This window comes from Lynx canadensis, chromosome A2 (genome assembly GCF_007474595.2).
Source record: "Lynx canadensis isolate LIC74 chromosome A2, mLynCan4.pri.v2, whole genome shotgun sequence".
NCBI lineage: Eukaryota > Metazoa > Chordata > Mammalia > Carnivora > Felidae > Lynx > Lynx canadensis.
In genome coordinates, this window is record NC_044304.2 from 163,554,826 (window position 1) to 163,573,125 (window position 18,300).

The 18,300-nt window shown below is 55.5% G+C and overlaps 1 protein-coding gene across 5 annotated transcripts in view; it reads right to left on the reverse strand.

Annotated features, from left to right (window-relative positions):
* Nucleotides 1-18,300, reverse strand: part of PRKAG2 (protein kinase AMP-activated non-catalytic subunit gamma 2) — a 260,684-nt gene that overhangs the window by 214,026 nt on the left and 28,358 nt on the right. The gene's annotated exons all lie outside the window — the stretch shown is intronic.

Genomic DNA, 18,300 nt, shown 5'->3' on the forward strand with positions numbered 1-18,300 from the left:
GCCTCCTGACCCAGACTGGTGCCTCTCTGCATGGACCGGTGTGGCATACGTGCCTCCTGTTTCTAGGGATCCGTGAGCATGGGAGACTCCTTCCTCCTCGACAGTCACGTGGGTGTTTCCCCTACCTGATTACAACAAATCCCAAGTACCCTGAACACGCTTCCCCGGGGAGCGTGCAAGCCGGTTGGTAAGAAAATGGATCAGGAGAAAACGAGGCTAGGGCCCCCCGCTGGCCCGGTCTGTGGTACGTGTGACTCTTGATCTCGGGGTTGTGAGTTCGAGCCCCACGCTGGGTGTAGAGATTACTTAACATTTTTAAAAATCCTTTTATTTTATTTTATTTTTTTTTTTAAAGGAGAGGGGTGCCTGGGTGGCTCAATGGGTTGAGCGTCTGACTCTTGGTTTCAGCTCCGGTCACGATCTCACGGTTGGTGGGGTCAAGCCTCGAGTTGGGTTCTACGCTGAGCATGGGTCCTGCTTGGGATTCTCTCTCTCCCGCCCTCTGCCCCTCCCCCCCCAATAAATAAACCTAAAAGAAACTCATAGTACTTTTTTTTTTTTTTAAGGAGACAATGAGGGTCCTCACTTCAGAACCCTGCAATGGTTATCCTCAGATAAAATTTACTCAGGACTTCAACTTTTTGGCGATGGAGAAACTGCTTCGAAAGATAGCGAGGGACTCATTGCTACAGGTATTCAAGCGGAGGAGAAGTCTTTGAAGAATCTATTCTTTGATTCTATGACAGGATTTAGCTGGCAGATCCGTGGTTCCAGAAAGGGGGGCTAATTGAAAGGCAGGGTAGAATGGATGCGGAGGAGGTATGCGGGAAGCTTCATAGGGAGAAAGTAACGTCACATGGCTTCCAAGGCTCATGAACAAAGAGGCAACTGACTAAGAGTTTGGGACTTCAGGAAACTTCTAATAGGGTTGGAAGCCTGCGGCTTTCTTAAGGTCACTTTCTGCCCAGAGGGTATGGGGCAGTCACTGTTTATCCAATGGTCCCTTCTGAGGCCAGAGAGATCACAGGCGTGGGCACAGTGCCAGGGTCTCCCTGGGCACCGGGAAAGCTGAGCCGACCTGAGACAGTCACCTGAACCGGACTGTTTTCTTGCCTGAGGAAGGAGCGATGCGTTACCTAAAGGACCTCCGGGCCCTCTCGGACCTAAACACACACATTCTGGGACAACAGCTCGGATCCAAACCATCTCTCTGAACCTCAGGTCTCCCTCCGAGAAAACAATCGCCCTGCCCGTCTCTCAGGGCTGCTGTTGGGATAACGGACGAGGAAGCATTTGGACACAAACAAGCAGCAACTTGGGATGTACGGGCTCATTCTGGAACCAGCGGGCTGTACTAGTGTAAACTCACGGTTTAGCAAGAAGCTGGTACCATTTAGCGACGAGCAAAGTGCCGTCACCCTGCGGCCAACCCCCTGGCTCTGGCACTCGGGGTCCACCGGGGACCCAGCCAACCACAATATTTTCTCCTGCTGCTTCTGGAACTAGCCTCGCTGGGTTAGCTGGGCTTGTTTTATTTTCTGTGCGCTTTATTCCAAAGCATGCACATAGGCCTGCGGAAAAAGCCTAATTAGTTTTGCTTGGAATGGCTGGAGATGCCAGGGAAGCTGGGTTTCACCATCCAAAGTGTTCAACTTGGAGACAAGTTGGAGCAGCTGGGCAGCTGCTGTCGGTCTTTGGAGACAGTGCGCTGGGAGACAAGGGCCCGTGCATGACTTACGGGGGTGTGAGCGACTTTGTGCAGCCCTGACTGCCGGCGATTCCACGTCTCGGGTCCCCGGCGTCATTATGCAGCAGAGATCGAGGCGCACAAACAGCCCCACTCCAGCCTGCGAGCCACCAGCCACGAATACGGTTACTGTTTCCACCTGCATCCACTGCCACTCCCAAACTCTCCGCTGCACCCTGCGAACCCTGCTTCCTCTGCTGGCTTGGAGCTTTTCCACGATCGCCACCCTTCCCCCCCACCCCCCCCCCACCCCTGCCTTAGAGAGCGCAGGTCGGCTCTCCTAAAGGAGAGGCCAGGAGATCAAAGACCTCTGTAGAACACCGGAAGACCACTGCCGGCCCGATCTCTGGTCTTGGGGATATTCCTGCCTGTGGCCCATCCCCTCTGACTCACTTCCCCTGCGCTAATTAATCTTCGTAAACACGGCTTTCTGAGCATTACCCGTAGCACCCTCCCCGGACCAAAAAAAAAAGACAATGCAAAACCCAAACAAGACGACCAGAAGGCTAGCTCCATACTACCTACAGAACAGACCACGTTGCGCAGGAAGGGAAATCAGACCCGTGAGAGCCTGGCCCACAGCCTGCCCACCTTCCAACCGCTCGGGCTTGCAGAAAGCTGTCACCCAGAGTCCTCGCCGGCCCCTCAGCACCCCCACGCCTGCACACAACTGCCTCTACACTTCCGCACGGCTGGTTTTCCATCAAAATCCTGATGGGTCTCGCACCGCCCCCCATGCCCTTTCCTGACCTCTGTAGGTTATTACCCGGACTCTCCCTCGGAATCGATTTCTTGAGTATATTTTTAGTGCTTAGGGTATTTACATACGCTATCTCAACTTGCACAAGAGGTAAATGGGTAAAATGATACTTTTTTTTTTTTTTTAATCAATAAGGAAATTGTCGCTCAGAGGGGCTGAGTTGCCAAGGTTACGAACACGTCAGTCGCAACGCCGGGATTTAATCACGGGTGCGTTCAGTCGCGAGCCTGACCGTGCTCCACACCGTGCTAACAGGCCCACACCCCCTTTTACTTGTTTATTTTTGCTTATTTGCATCTTCTGGTTTTTCCGGGGCAGGGGCTCGTTCATTGCTCGTGTGATTAAAAAGCAGAGGGTTCGGGGCGTCTGGGTGGCTCAGTCGGTTGAGCGTCCGACTGGGGCTCAGGGCATGATCTCGCGGTTCGTGAGCTCGAGCCCCGGGTCGGGCTCTGTGCGGACAGCTCAGAGCCTGGAGCCTGCTTCGGATTCTGTGTCTCCCTCTCTCTCTCTGCCCCTCCCCTGCTCGTGCTCTGTTTCTGTCTCTCGATAATAAATAAACGTTAAAAAAAAAAAAAAAAAGCAGAGGATACGCTCCCTCTTGAAGTTGGGAAGTCCCATTTTAGGGGTCCCCAAGCAAATCCGCAAGGCACGTGAAGGTTTACACACAGGGAGACAGACTCTTGCACGTGCAAGAAGGGAATTATTGTCAGATGTGATCTGACGGAGTCACGGGTCCTGGTGCGAGTACATCGCAGCATATCAGGGCAAGGCCTTCAAAGGCTACAAATAACCAGGGAAACGTGGCAGGAAAACCCCAAACCGTTCCCTGCATTACCTCGGCTGTGTGAGTGCCACAGAGGACTGGAAACACGCATCACATGTGAGTAGAAGGGTGCCTTGCCCCCGGTCACGGGTAACAGACCGGGGTTCCAGCACAGGCCCTTTGCCAAGTCCCCCGCCGCCTACAGCCGCGAGCCTAGACGTCACACGCCGCATGCCAAGCTCGTCCTGAGCCGCCGCGGCAGGAATGCAGCCACAGCCCTAACAGCAAAGGGCCCCACGGCCCCACATCCACGCTGGCCACGGCGCCAGGTCTATGCGTCACCCCGCTTGTGGAAACCCGAAGGCCGATGGCGGCCGCCCAGCAAAGCCTATCTCCCTCCTTCCGTAGGTGGCCGCGGCCGGCCCTGTGCTCCGGTGGCAGTCCTGGGACCGGCCAGATCTCTGCCCAGAGAAGCCCAAGGCACTGAAACCAAAGGGTTCCCTGGGCCCAGTGCCCAGCTCCTGGCCGCACTGGCTGCACTTGTGTTTCACTCAGGAGCTCGGCAGCCCAGAAGAGGGGACATGGGAAGGCCTCGGCACCGTGTTGGCTTAGCCATCCGCTGGGAACGGTGTCAGAGACGTACAGGGTCAAGCAGGGCTGTTCACGGCGGTGGCACTTGACCTGGGAATCTCATTCCTACAAACAGCCCGAGGCCAGCGTTCCCGCATCTATTAAGGCGCCGCGGACACGCTGGGGACAGCTCGGTAGCTTCTAAGACACCCCCCGTGACCAAGAGGACCGCTCAGCGCTTCCAACATCCTTAGTGAGATCTAGACCAGAAGCCTTGTTAATCAGCTCAAGAAACTTAGAGCTGTTTCCTCTCGGTGAAATGAGTGGTGTCCAAGGTAAGCTAAGTGCTGGCTCGGGCTGGCTCAGTTAGGACCGCGGGGGCCGCAGGACCCTTGAATGAGCCAGCTAGAGAATCTGCTCAGGAGCAGTGGCAAGACGTGCCTTGAGCTACAAGGACAGGTTGTACCCAACGCCTAAAATCATCTGGGGGGGTGGGGCGGGTGGCAGACTCTGGTCTCAGATTTCCTTTCACTGAAAACACCGCCTGGATGGGGCGCCCTGGGTGGTTCGGCCGGCGAAGCATCGGACTTCGGCGCAGGTCATGATCTCACAGGTGGTGAGTTCGAGCCCCGCGTCGGGCTCTGTGCGGACAGCTTGGAGCCTGGAGCCTGCTTCGGATTCTGTGTCTCCCCCTCTCTCTGCCCCTCCCCTGCTCACAAACATACTACCTGGTACCGAGACTGTTGGGGTGTGTGCAGAAGCAGGGGACACATGGCCTTATCTACCTCCCGTACGGGTACGCTGCTATTTACCAAAGTACCTGGATGTATGCTGGCTTAGAACCGTGTGTCTCACAGCCCCTCGCGGACGCCTCCGGCCAGGCGACCTAGAAGCTCGGCAGGTCCGGGATTGTAAACGCACATGGAGCCCTTGGGCTCTCCTGCCCTGCTTTTAATGGAGAGGAACCCAAACCCAGCCCAACCCCTCAACAGGTAACCGTTTCTCTAACTTTCGCAACCAAGTTCTGGACTCTCGAAGGTCTTCAGAGACAGGCTACTGCGTGGAGTTGCATGTGTGGGGAGACTGCGCCCAGGCCCCAAGGGCCCACCCCCCAGCCCCCAGTGTGGAGCAGGGTCCCGAGCCCCCCATCCACGGGAGCCCCGTGTATACTGACTGCGCGTGCGTGGGCTGGAGCCCGTCGCCTGCCCGACGACGGACTTGCAGCTCTCAGCTAAGCCAATACGTATATGAACTCGAAATCCCACGAGACCCCTTGTGACGTGCCCCAGGCCACCCGGCTGGGTGCTGAGGGGGCCAGCAGCTGACCAGCAAGGGCTCAGCCCTGCCTGCTGGAAGGCTGGGCTTATTCGTGCGGCCCCGTGGTGACCTCTCCTGACTGTCTGAACAAGTCCGAGGTGCACACGGTGCAAAGAACAGATGGCGGGAGGGGAAGGATTCGCCAGTGGTGCCGGCAGCCAAAAAGGTGATGCACACTGCGGGCTCACTGGCGGCCTTGGGGTCAATAAGACACACACACACACACACACACACACACGCACACACACACACACACGTCTAAGTATCTGTCTACCAAAGCCCACACGGACCTCTCCTCCTCTCGGGGTCTGCTCTGAGCCCACCCGCCCGTACAAAGACCCTCCCGTGCCCCCTGCCTGGTTCCTCCAGCATCCATCCCGTTAACTTCCAGGGCCCACCCCATAGCTCCGAGGAGTACACGGTATGTTGAATACTGCCCGAAATCTAACTGAATCTCACCCAGGTTCACTGGCCGACCAAGGAGGGCTCTCCTCAGACCCAGAAAGCAGGAGCCTGCCATCCGGGACTCGTGGCCTCACCTTCAAGACAAATGGCCCGGCACTTGAAAGCCCCCGTCGTCCTCTTTCCTTTTGTAGTTAAGAGCAGGACGCGCTCCTCCCTTAACACAATGCTCCCTCGGTCTGTCGAAGGTTCCCACAGCCCTCCACCCAGCGGCTCTCACTCGACCTCTTGGTGGTCCCTCTTTCAACGACAAACACCGTTGCACGGAGCCCCCAACTACAAGACACAAGAGAAACAGAAGACAGACCCCCAGCCTCGGGGACTCGAGTCCCGCCTGGGAGGAAAGCCATGGAGACAAGGAAAAGCAGGCTGAGGGTCAATGTCATACCTCACGTGGTACCGACGGCGGCCTCCGCAGAAGTTTCCAGAAGGAAGTGGCTACTTTGGAAGGCAGTCATAAAAAAGAGCTCCGTGAAAAGAGCGAGGTTGAAGCTGAGGGTTTGAGAGGTGAGCAGGAGCGGGTTAAGAAAAAGAGGCACGGGAGAGGGTCCTGGAATTTGTAAGGCTCCCTAGTATGTGCTCCCTGTTTGGTCCCTGGACATTCTGCGAAGGTTCCGGAAGGCTCTGGAAGGCTTGCAGCAACCAGATCTTCTATTTAAGCCCGAAGCCGGGCTGGGTACATCCCCAGCTGAACGCTGAGGGGCTGAGCTTGGCCACCTCAGGCAGGTGCTCTAGTTCTGAACGTCTGTGACCTAAAATCGCCTCAAAGGCACCGCTGAACAGAAGGCTCCGGGCTGCCCAGGTGGCAGAGAGCAGGCAGCTCCCTCACACACACCAGGCTCCCCGATTTAACTGAAACCAACACAAATCTCACTGGGGCACAAAGCAATTTTTCCCTCCAGATTGCCCTCTCTAACCATGCCCCGAAGCGTGTCGTCTCTCAGGCTGGATTCATCTTCCTGGGCATACAGCGGAGGAGGGTAAGAGCCTTCACCCGTCCTTGGACGCGGCTGCTACTTTTCTGCGCGTTCAAATTCCGGTTCTGCCATTTCCTGGCACTGAGACCCCGGACAGGCACCGAACCTCTCCGGGCCTCCATTTCCTCTTCTGTAAAAATGGGGATTAACGATAACCGCCCCTGCCCCACAGGGTTGCCGTGGGCGTTGCGTGGGCACGTGCGTCTTCTAGATACAGACAGAGACCCTGCCTGGCGCACACGTGCACTGAGCGAGCGCGGGCTCAGTGTCAAGGACGTGCGCGGGGCCTGGGAGCTGATGGGAGCCAGCAGCCCGGGAGGCAGTGCGGTCCGCTTCAACGACGCGGGACGCCAATGTCAAAGGGGCCCCACGTGGCCTCTCACGCTACGACAACTGCCATGGGAGAGACAGCCACCGACACCGAACCTTAAGGCAAAGTAGGAAATGGTGGCAGGTAATCAAGACACACGCCCGTGGGGTGGGGCAGGGGCTGGAGCCGGGCTGTGGGGGCCCATCGAAGCCTCCAGCAACGGAAGGGCCAGTGGGGCCAGGAGGAGGGCTTGGAGACTGCCGCCCCCTCTCCCCAACCCACCGACCACCGTTTAGTGAGCCTTACCTGGCGCGAACCCTGCTGCGGCCCCACGGGGACAGAGGAGAAGCTGAGCACGGTCCAGAACACGTTCGTGTGGTGAGCTCGACGGACGGGTGTTCAGTTTGCTCAGAGAGGACGGGACTCCGGGCTGGGGGGTGGGGAGTGGGCCGGTAGGATGTGGCCAGCCGCCCCAGTCAGTGATGGGGTGCCGGGGGGCGGGGGACAGGGACAGCCACCCCACCACGCAGTCAGGCTCCCTTCTTTCTCGCAAATGGCTCGACGGGACGGACGGAACAACGAATCCACGGCAAAAAAAAACTGCAGCCCTGATTTAACAGAGCAAGACCAAAACAACCGGGCTCCTACATTTACCAGCCCGGGGAAGCTGAGCTTCTGCCAAGCGTGGGGCGTCACCGTGGGCACCTAAGTGTCCTTAGGACACCTCACGGGAACCCGGTCTTCAGCTCCCATCACCCCCGTCTCCTCCCGCGCCCACGCCAGGAGGAATGTGCCTCGGCTGCATGACCTCGCGTCGCCCGGGGGCAGGAGCCCGGGCCCCAGCCGGTGATGGGCACTGGGGTGCAGGCCAGCCTTCCCACGTGGCCGGGTGTGGCCCTGGTGCGCACCTGCCTGCAGACATCCCCATGAAAGTTGGAAGAACAAGAAGGTTCGCGTATCCAGGACGTCGGTTGAAGGAATTCTGTACTGGGGCGCCCGGGCGGCTCAGTCTGTTAACTGTCCAGCTCTTGATCTCGGCTCGGGTCATGATCTCACGGTTCACGGGATCAAGCCCTGCGCTGAGATGGAGATTCTCTCTCTCCCCCTCTGTCCGCCCCTCCCCCCCCCAAGAAATAAACTTAAAAATAAAAGGAATTCGGTATCAGTTTTTCTGAAAATTGAATAAACGCTAAAACTTTTTAAGCACTTTAGCAATTTTATTTTTTTTATTTTCGAGAGAGAGAGAGAGCACGCAAGTGGGGGAGGGGGGCAGAGGGAGAGAGAAAGAATCTTAAGCAGGCTTCACACTCAACGTGGAGCCCAACGTGAGGCTCGATCCCACGACCCCGGGATCGTGACCTGAGCCAAAATCAAGAGTCGGATGCTCAACCGACTGAGCCCCCCGGGCGCCCCAAAGCATTTTAACAAACATAAAAGCAGTGTCTCCGAATGCATTACACCCTTCTTCGCTGTGATGGGCTGAATTGTGTCCCCCCCCCACAAAAAGATATGTTAGAGCCCTAATGCCCGGAACCTCCGAAGGTGGCCTAATTTGGAAAGAGGGCCTTTACAGAAGTAATCAAGTAACAGTGAGGGCACTAGGGTGGCCCTGGTCCAATACGACTGGTGTCCTTACCAAACAGCAGAACTTTGGACACGGACAGACTCGTAGAGGGGGAAGAGATACGGGAAAGACGGCCATCTAGGAACCCAGGAGACGGGCCTGGGACAGACCCTCCCGAGGGCTCTCAGGGGAGCAGGGCCCTGCCCAGGCTTGCATTTCAGACTTTTGACCCCAGAGCTGGGACAGGTCAGATTTCTGTGGTTCCACCCCCCAAGCCCCCACGTGTGGTGCTTGGTTACAGCCACCCCAGGAAATGTAGACACTTGCTTTTTTTTCCCCTTCATTTTTTCAACAGCTTTATTAAGCCGGAGTCCACATACAATAAGGTCGCCCGTGTAAAGTGCGCGTTAAATCGTTTTGAGTCTATTCACAGGGCTGTGCAGTCGTCACCACAGCCAATTTCGGGACATTTTCATCCCCCGCCCCCCACCCCTCGAAAGAACTCCCATGCCTGTGAGCCGTCACTTCCACGCCCCTGTCCCCTCCCCGGCCCCCGGCGACGCCTGAGCTACTTTCTGTCTGTGCACCTGCCTTGGGGGACGTTTCCTATAAATGGAGTCATTCACCTCGTGGGCTTTTGTGATGGGCTTTTCCTTTCTTAACCGGAATAAGCCTAGGTATTGAAACGCGGGTCAGTACCTTCCACGGGAACCCACTGGCTTTAGGACCAGAGTTTGAATCCGTTCCCTACTGTAGCGCCCCGTGATCTTAATGTGTGTCTTAGCCTGCCTGACCCAGAGACCCTCCCCCTGTGGGGGTCGACTCACTGTAGCTCGGCGGGACGGGGGCTGATTCAGTGATGGCACGTGTGGGGGCCTGCCCCCACTGGTTTTAGTGACAGTTAGTCCCCTTCTCGTGCCTCGAAGGCTCACTGCCACTCTGTTAAAGTTGTCACTTAATGCAGGGACGGCACTGAGGGCCCTGGCCCGGCAGGCCCTTCTACTGAATTCCCCCAACTGCTGAGCGTTCCCAGTAGTTGACGAAGAGAGGTTTTACGTCGGGTAGCCCGGTGCTAGGTTCTGTACACCAACAAGGACTGTTCTGACTCGATTCCACCGGCCCCGTCCCCCCCATCAGCTTCTACGCACGTTCTCGTTTCCAGAGACTTCTCGTCGCTGCCCTGTCTCATGAGGAGCCGCGGGGCCCAGTCGGGGAGGGCGGCCACCATCCACGAGTCTGTGACCAGCTCGTCCCCCACTTGTGAGCTCGCCTGTGTGCTGACGAGGCAGAGGAGAACAACTCACCGAGGGCGCGGCCCCGTCATCGGACTTAGTGACCCAGACAGGCCACCCGAGGGCCGGGAAGGAGCTGCGGTGACAGGCGGGAGAGCCAGGGCCAGGCCGGGTGCAGGGAAGGTCTGTAACATGAATCCCGGGGGGCTCCGGCCCCGCTTTGTGGGTATTCACCACAGCGGTGGGCACGCAGCCCTTTGCCACGTCAGCTCTGACGAGAAAGCAGAACCAGAGGAGATGTCGTCTGAGGCTATCAGAGGCCTCACCTCACCTCACCAGAAGCTTCGCAACTGAGCGACATCAGAGGCCAGGGAGGGACCAGGGGAAGAAGTGACCCCCTCCGTCTGTTTCTTGAACTTTCTCAGCCCGGTCCTGCACCTCCCCCAGGGCGCCTGGGTGGCTCAGTCGGTTGAGCGTCCGACTTCGGCTCAGGTCATGATGTCGCGGTTCAAGAGTTCGAGCCCCGTGTCGGGCTCTGTGCGGACAGCTCAGAGCCTGGAGCCTGCTCGGGATTCTGTGTCTCCCTCTCTGTGTGCCCCTCCCCAGGCTGTGCTCTCTCTCTCTCTCTCTCTCTCTCTTTCAAAAATAAACATTTTTAAAAATTTAAAAAAAAAGAAAGAACTTCCGGGGCTGAGAACAAGGGTTCAGGGGACTGAAATGCACTCTAATTGAGAACCAGCAGCTCGTGGAAATAAGCCTGCTTATTCGTGGCATGATCTGTACTCAAAAGAGAAGGTGCCTTTGAGAAGGGAAATACGAAGTCAGGAATCTAAGCTCTCCCTTTAAGAAGGAATCAGGTTTTGGGCGCCTGAGTGGCTCAGATGGTTAAGCCTCTGACTCTTAATTTCGGCTCAAGTCATGATCTCATGGTCATGAGATCGAGCCCCACGTCTCTCTCTCAAAATAAACAAATAAACATTAAAAAAAGAAGAAGAAGAAGAAGAGAAGAAGAAGAAGAAGAAGAAGAAGAAGAAGAAGAAGAAGAAGAAGAAGGAGGAGGAGGAGGAGGAGGAGGAGGAGGAGGAGGAGGAATCGGGTTTTGAATCAGAGCGAACTAAGAAGCAATCGCTTGGACTTTGGAGGCTCAAGGGCAACGCAGTAAATCGCCCTCGGTCCAGAATATTTATAATATCCCATGACTCAGAAGGCTTCTCAGCTGGAAGCTTCCTATCTGGCTAAGGTCAAGGGTCACAGCACAGGCTGCACTTTGCTCTGGGTCATTCTGCCCGTCTCCTGACATCCAAGTTCTAAGAACATATATATGTGCTGGGATCACGCTGCTTGTGTTAACACCCAGGGGTGTGAAACGCACGCCAGACGACTTCAAGAAGCCCTCAGGCGTGGCCAACTGTACAGGTCGTGGTAACTGCTGGCCCCGGGGGCCCCTCCCTCTGCCATACATCCCTCGTGTGCACCCCCCCCACCACCCCTGACGTCAGGCCTGGCCACGCGGCTCGATTTTCTCAGGAGGACCGCATGCCGCTTCCCGAGGGAAGGTTCAGAAGCTGTCCCGTGTTCCAACATCGTCTCTTCTCCCTCTGACAGCAAGGACTCAGGGATCGCTGCTTCAGCCCGGGTGCCCAGAACAAACCGGACACGGCTGCCCACGAGGGACACGCAGCCAGGGAGAGAAAGAGACCGCTGTCATTGTATCGTTTGTGACCCCAGCATCGCCTAGCTGACGCGCACCCGCTGTTTTTCTGCCCCTCCTTCTGTCTTCTGAGCCCCTTCCCTGGCCCTGTATGCGCTCAGTGTAACTTGCTGTGGTTGAAAATGGTGTTTACTTGGCCTACGCACCCTGTCACGCCATTCGAATCAAGTTTGGATTGAAAGGGCCTCTCAGAGACGGCCCTGAACCCACACACAGCACGATTCAGCAAATTCATTTTCTATTACTCCCCAATTATTGATACTTTATTTATTTATTTTTTTAATGTTTGCTTATTTTTGACAGAGAGAGACAGAGCGCGAGCAGGGGAGGGGCAGAGAGACAGGGAGACACAGAATCCGAGGCGGGCTCCGGGCTCCGAGCTGTCAGCACCGAGCCTGACGCGGGGCTCGAACCCACGAACTTGAGATCATGACCTGAGCCGAATCTTTCCATAAATACAACCTTTAACGTAGAGCCGGACACCAGACACGTGCTTTCTCTTGGCTGAGTGACTCTGACAAGCACATACTAGACCCTCATGACGCACCAGGCCCACGGGGGACAGGGGCACAAAGGTGAAGTCCTAGTTTCGGGAAAAGAATGCAGCCGAGACAGGTGTCTCTGTCTGTCTCTCTCTGTGGGTCTCCTCGGCCCCAGCCTTCGATGGGGATTTGCTTGGTGTATCCCGTCCTCAGAACAAATGCGTTGGGCAAAGGGACACCCAGAACCAGAGAGCCTGGAACCTCACCTCCATGCCACGCCGAGCCAGGCCACACTTCCTGCCCCCCACCCCAGGACTCCTTCACTTCCCTTTCCTGCCCATAATTGCCTCCAAACAAAAATGAGTAACCAAGCAATCAGTTTATCCTTGGCCAGTGGATACAGTGATCAACTTCCTCTCGGTTTGCCCAGGACTGATCAGGTTTTAAAACAGAAAGCCCCACCTTCCAAGAAATCTCCCGTCCCCAGTGAACCCGGACAGCCGGTCCACCTGACAGACAGAGGCTCTCTCCCTGTGCCCCCCCCACCCCCTCCCCGGAGATCGTGTGCACATCCGTGTATCTATCTACACCACCGGCCCGACCTCCCACACCCACTGCCCGACCCCCCCTTTCCGTCTCCCCTGACCTCCAGCTCCATTAACTTCTTCCATTTTCCAGCCCCTTGGTAAGAGAGGAAATTCCCGCCCACCTTTCCCTTCCTCTGTGTTTCATTTATTTGATAAAAGTTAGCCCTAATCATCAAATAAGAAGAGAGTCAGGGATGTGGGTTTATCAAGAAAAAGTAATTACTGTAGGTGAAGACAAAATTTCAAAGTGAACTTAAGGATAAATACCAGGGTCACCACATGCCCAAATCTACCGAGATCTAGAAGGCCCCTTTGGAATTTCTAGAACGTTCCCCATGTATCTCTTTTTCCTCCTCTAAACAAACCCACTTTTCATAAAACACAGCTTTAAGATTTTTTTTTAACGTTTATTTATTTTTGAGACAGAGAGGACAGAGCATGAACGGGGGAGGGTCAGAGAGAGAGGGAGACACAGAATCTGAAACAGGCTCCAGGCTCTGAGCCGTCAGCACAGAGCCCGATGCGGGGCTCGAACTCATGGACCGCGAGATCGTGACCTGAGCCGAAGTCGGCCGCTTAACCGACTGAGCCACCCAGGCGCCCCTTTTTTTTTTTAAATTTTTTTTAACGTTTATTTATTAAAACACGGCTTTAAAGATACACAAAACACCACTGCAATTGTATTTTGTCTTCTTTTTAATGACTACATTCATTCATCCCTTCATTCAGCAGAATGTTTTCCCAACATTGCAAACGTGCGTTACGGCAGAGACCGTGGCCACGAAAGGTCACGTTTATTTATTTATTTATTTTAACGTCTATTCATTTTTGAGAGATAGAGACAGAGCACGAGTGGGGGATGTGGGCTCGGAGCCTGGCACGGGGCTCGATCCCACGAACTTGGGATCGTGACCTGAGCCGAAGTTGGACGCTTAACGGACTGAGCCACCCAGGCGCCCTGAAAGGTCACGTTTAAAACCAAAGGCCACTTCAACTGCCCATCGGCCAACAGAAATCAGGATCAGAGACAGCTTAAGATGAGAAGCTGAGGCCAGAGAAACGGGGAAAGCATTGGTGCGGGGGAGAACACTAAACACAAGTCATACGTTTGGCTCCAAACCCCCTGTATCCCACGGGCTCTCAACCTCAGATGCACATCATCTGGGGAATTGGGAGAAAGAAAGAAAGGAAGGAAGGGAGGAAGAAAGAAAAGAAAAACCCCAAACCCTCAGTATCTGGTCTCAGAGTTTCTAATCCAATTCACCTGGGGTGCGGCCAGGCACTTGGGGAGTTTTAAATGCCCCTCGGGTGAGCCTAATGTACAGCCACGTTCGAGGAGCCCCGCAGCAGACCAAGAAAGATAAAAACACAGCGGGTTACCAAGGTGCTCATTTTACGCAAAGAGAAAATAAGCCAGTTCCTGGGGAAAAGTACAGCTGTTCCTAACACACATTTCAATAGAGACTTCTTGAAACCTAGACTCCCGTAGCCTTTTCTGGCACGGCTTCCAAACCAGGCCCCTACACCCCCAGGGAGCCCCAGGGCACCCATCCCAGGGCTGTTTCCCCCGAGGCTACTCGAAGCCTGTGCCGGCTGCCCGCGCCGTAGCAGGTGCAGCGAACCCTGCCGCGCACTGCTCTACCCGCCCTTCTTGTCCAGTCTCCAAAAACGCTCAAGGAATGATTCATGAGCTCACCTTAGAACGGAGGAGGGAACAGGTGGATTGGGGGGCTCTGGGCACCAACTACTCTTTCAACGAGTGGCGATGAGCCCCTGCTGCCGAGGAAGAGCCCCAGCCCGGAATGAGCACAATTCCTTGTCCGTGGGTCTCCGTGCTTTCGTGGGAAGACCTGCTTCTCCTTCCCATGGAGCCTCGAGACAGGTCCCGAGGGTCAGAGAGGCAGCTTAGCGGTCCTGAGAGGAGGGTACTGGTAAGCACATCAAATAGCGGCCGGACACGTAAGTGGGCGTGGGGCTGGGACAACATCCGATTCACGAGACCTAGTACAGATCCTGATGAACGGTAGGTGCTCGGCAAACATCCCATCTCCCCGCGATGACCGTGCTAGGAAGTCTGGTAAAGCAAATACGAGAGAAAGAAAAGAACTTCTGCAGCCGAGGACACGTACAAACCGACACTGGGCCATCTCATGTCTTCCTTATTCCTTTAAGGGCCTCGGCCTCAGCGAGATATCGACACGAAACTGCAACACGCGTCCTCACGTGGGGGCGTTCCGAGCGCTCTGACGTGTCCTGCGGGTTCTGGGACGGGACCGCAAAAGGCCAGGCAACAAAAGACAAAAACAGAGACACTGGACTTCTTCAAAACTCAAACCTGGCGGGCTTCAACAAGGCACCAAAAGCGTGAAAGAGAGCCCACAGAACGGAAGAAAATATTTTCAAACCGTGTCTCCGATAAGGGATTTGTATCCGGACTATGTGCAGAACTCTCAAACTCCACGGTGAAAAGACAGCCCAGCTTCAAAACAGGGACAGGATGCGAACAGACAACGTCCCCAAGGAAGATTCTACAAACGGCCAAGAAGCACAGGAAAAGATGCCCGACAACATGGGTCGTTAGGGAAATGCGAACCAAAACCACGGGACACCCCCACTTGGCAACCCCTAGGACGGTGGCAATGAACAGACAGACGGTAACAAGGGCTGGTGGGGACGTGCAGAGGCCGGACCCCGCATACGCCGCTGGGGGAATTTGAAACAGTAGGCCCATTTGGAAAACTGGCCGCTGCTGAAAAAGTTGCACGCAGAGTTGTTACTACGCGAGCGGCAGTTCTGTTCCCGGGTATAAACCGAAGAGAAAGGAAAAACCTATGTCCGCGCAGACACTTGGATGTGAACGTTCACAGCGGCATGATTTCGTAAGAGCCAAAAGGGGGAAACGACCCAAGTATCTTTTAACTGATGAACAGGTCGGCGGCCAAAGGAGGTCTGTTCAGATCAGGGGACATCGTAAAGCCATAAAAACGAGTGAGGTTTTGAGAACATGCCACGATGTGGACGAGCCACGAAAACATGATGGTAAGTGCCGGAAGCCGGTTGCAAAGACCCTGTAGGATTCCATTTTCGTGCAAGTCCAGAACAGGGAAATCTATGGAGACAGAGAGTCGTGTCAGGGCTGCTCAGGGCCGGGAGGGGAGGGCGGGGATGAAGGGACAGGCTGGCGACAGCGATAGCCTAAGGGGTTTCTTTTGGAGGAGATGAAAATATTCTAGAAGTGACGGTGGCAATGGTGGCACAGAACCGTGAATATACTAAAAACCGCTGAAGTGTGTACCCTCTATGTGGGTAACTGTATCTCAATAAAGCTGTTTTAAAAGGGCGCCTGGGCGGCTCTGTCGGTTGAGCGTCCGACTTCGGCTCTGGTCACGATCTCGCGGTTTGTGAGTTCGAGCCCCGCATCGGGCTCTGCGCGGACAGCTTGGAGCCCGGAGCCCGCTTCCGATTCTGTGCCTCCCTCTCTCTCTCTCTGCCCCTCCCCCGCTCACGCGCACGCTCTCTCTCTCTCTCTCTCTCTCAGAAACAAACATTAAAAAAAAATTTTAAAGCTAGAAGGTGTGTGAAGGCCAGCAAAACAACAACATAGCAACAACGCTGAGACTCCTGTGTCACCGGACTGGCCAAAACGATAAAGGGTGGCCACAGACTGTCAGCAGGCCCGTGGGCAAACGGGCCACCGCCGCTTGCACACGTTGCCATCGGAAATGCAAACGGACACAACCCTCCCGAGGGGAATCTGGAGATAGCTAAGCATGTGAGCACGTGAGCAGGCCGGGCTCCCTGCAGACAGCATCCGTGTCTGCGTCCGGGCCACCCTCCGCCCTCCTCACCTGCACACGCGTGTGCCTGCCAACAGACCACCCAATGCGCTTGGCTCAGTGCGCTCAGGGAGCGGTCGGCGCATCGCCGGCTCGGCCGCGGTCACTGATGCCCGTCAAGGAGGCAGTGAGTGAACGGTCAACCACAGCCCTGGTCGTGCAGAAAGCAAAAGAAAAACAGGAAACCGAAACTTGCCTGAAAGGGAAGGGGCCGGGACGGCGTTTGGGAAGATGGGCTGCGATTATGGGAAAGGCAATGAGAGGACCTGCTTTTCCTTAAGGTCAGAGACTGTCTTTTCCTCGCGTCACCATGTGGATCCTTCAGGACGCAGGTGTCCAGCAGGGAGAATTGCAGGTGCAAAGGCCCGGGGGCAGGAAGAGGCCGGAGGAGGCAGTCCCGTCCATGGCAAAGCAGCGGCCCGTGTGACTGAGCTAAGTTGATGAGGTCAGAAAGGTGGCGAAACCGTGCTCAATCTGAACCCTTCAGGACACCAGAAGGACGAGGGCTTTCACTCTGAACACAACAGGGAGCCACTGGAAGGTTCTAGCAGGGAACACATGATCTGACGTATTTTAACAGCATCACTCTGGCCCCCTGTCGAGAGCAGACAGCTGGGGGCAAAGGTGGAAATGGCCTTCAATTCCAGGTTGGAGCCAACCATGGGTGATGGGGAGGCAAGGAAAAGTGGGCAGGAAGACCTACTCATGGAAGAAAAAGGAGAGGAAACCAACGGGGTCCTGGGGGGAATGGCCCCAAGGCCCCAACAAGGCGACATCCCCACATCATGGGCTCCCAGCCACTGTCCCAAAGCTTAATGTCCCAGACCATTTCACAACGGAAGCGGAGACGTGGTCACTGATCATACAGGAAGAGTCCATATAGACCTCAAGCATATAGAAATAGTTAAAATAAATATTCTTGAAAGATGAGACGCCCTCCCGAGAAAGGGGGCAGTCGTGAAGGCAAGAGGGGGACAGAGAAGAAGAGCTAGAAGGTTCTGAGGCTCTCGCCCATAGTGAGCTTTTAAGCCTCAACGCTATCACCTCCCTGTAAGGTGCTAACGGTCCATTAAGCACTGTTTCCAGCTAACTGCCCTGGTCCTCCTCCACCTCCAGAAGGCCTCTCCTGAAGGGTGAGGGTTAGGCCCCTCGGTTCCCCACCCCCTGCAGCAAAACCAACCCGAAGTGAAGTGAAGTCGGATGGAGGAGAGACCTTCATGAGGGCAGGGATAGTGTGGAAACCAGGGACAGAGTCTCTGTGAGGCTCGGGGCCCTGAGAATGAGCACAGGCCAAGGCAGGGGGGCGTAAGGAGCAGGAAAGCCACACGGTGACGCACTCGACCCAGACCCAGAGGAGGAAGACTGGAGGACAACTCCTGTCTCGGCGGAGCGCCGGGCTGGGCTGGGGTGGGCGGGGCTAGGGCAGGCACAACCCAGCGGCACTGTTCCATGGACCGCAGAGGGCCTGGTGTCCCCTGGGCTTGGGCGGCATCGCAGCTCTGCCAGGCTTTGCCTGCCTGGCCTCCCTCTGTCCCCCGTCTGTCCCCTCCGCGCACTCTGCCTGCGCAGCCTTAGGCTGTCACCTTGGTCTCGGGTGAGCACGTTTCCTGGACATGTCCCACTTGGCTTAATTGGAGTCAAGGTCAACAAGAAAAAGAGTGGGTCCTTGAAGTGCCAAGTCTGTAGACTCGCGGCCGCCAGATACATTAATCAGGCCATTTCCTAATCTCCTTGGAGTGGAACACCGTGTGCTTAAATGCGTCCGCCCCCGGCCACCCGGCACTCACCAGACCAAAATCTACAGAGAAAAACATTTTCTTCAAGAATCAAAAGAGTGGTAATTTTCTCAGTCATGAGCCAATTACAGAGAATGACAGAAAGAAGAAAGAAAGAAAGAAAGAAAGAAAGAAAGAAAGAAAGAAAGAAAGAAAGAAAAGAAAAGAGAAGGAAGAAGAAAGGAAGGAAGAAAGGAAGGAAGGAGG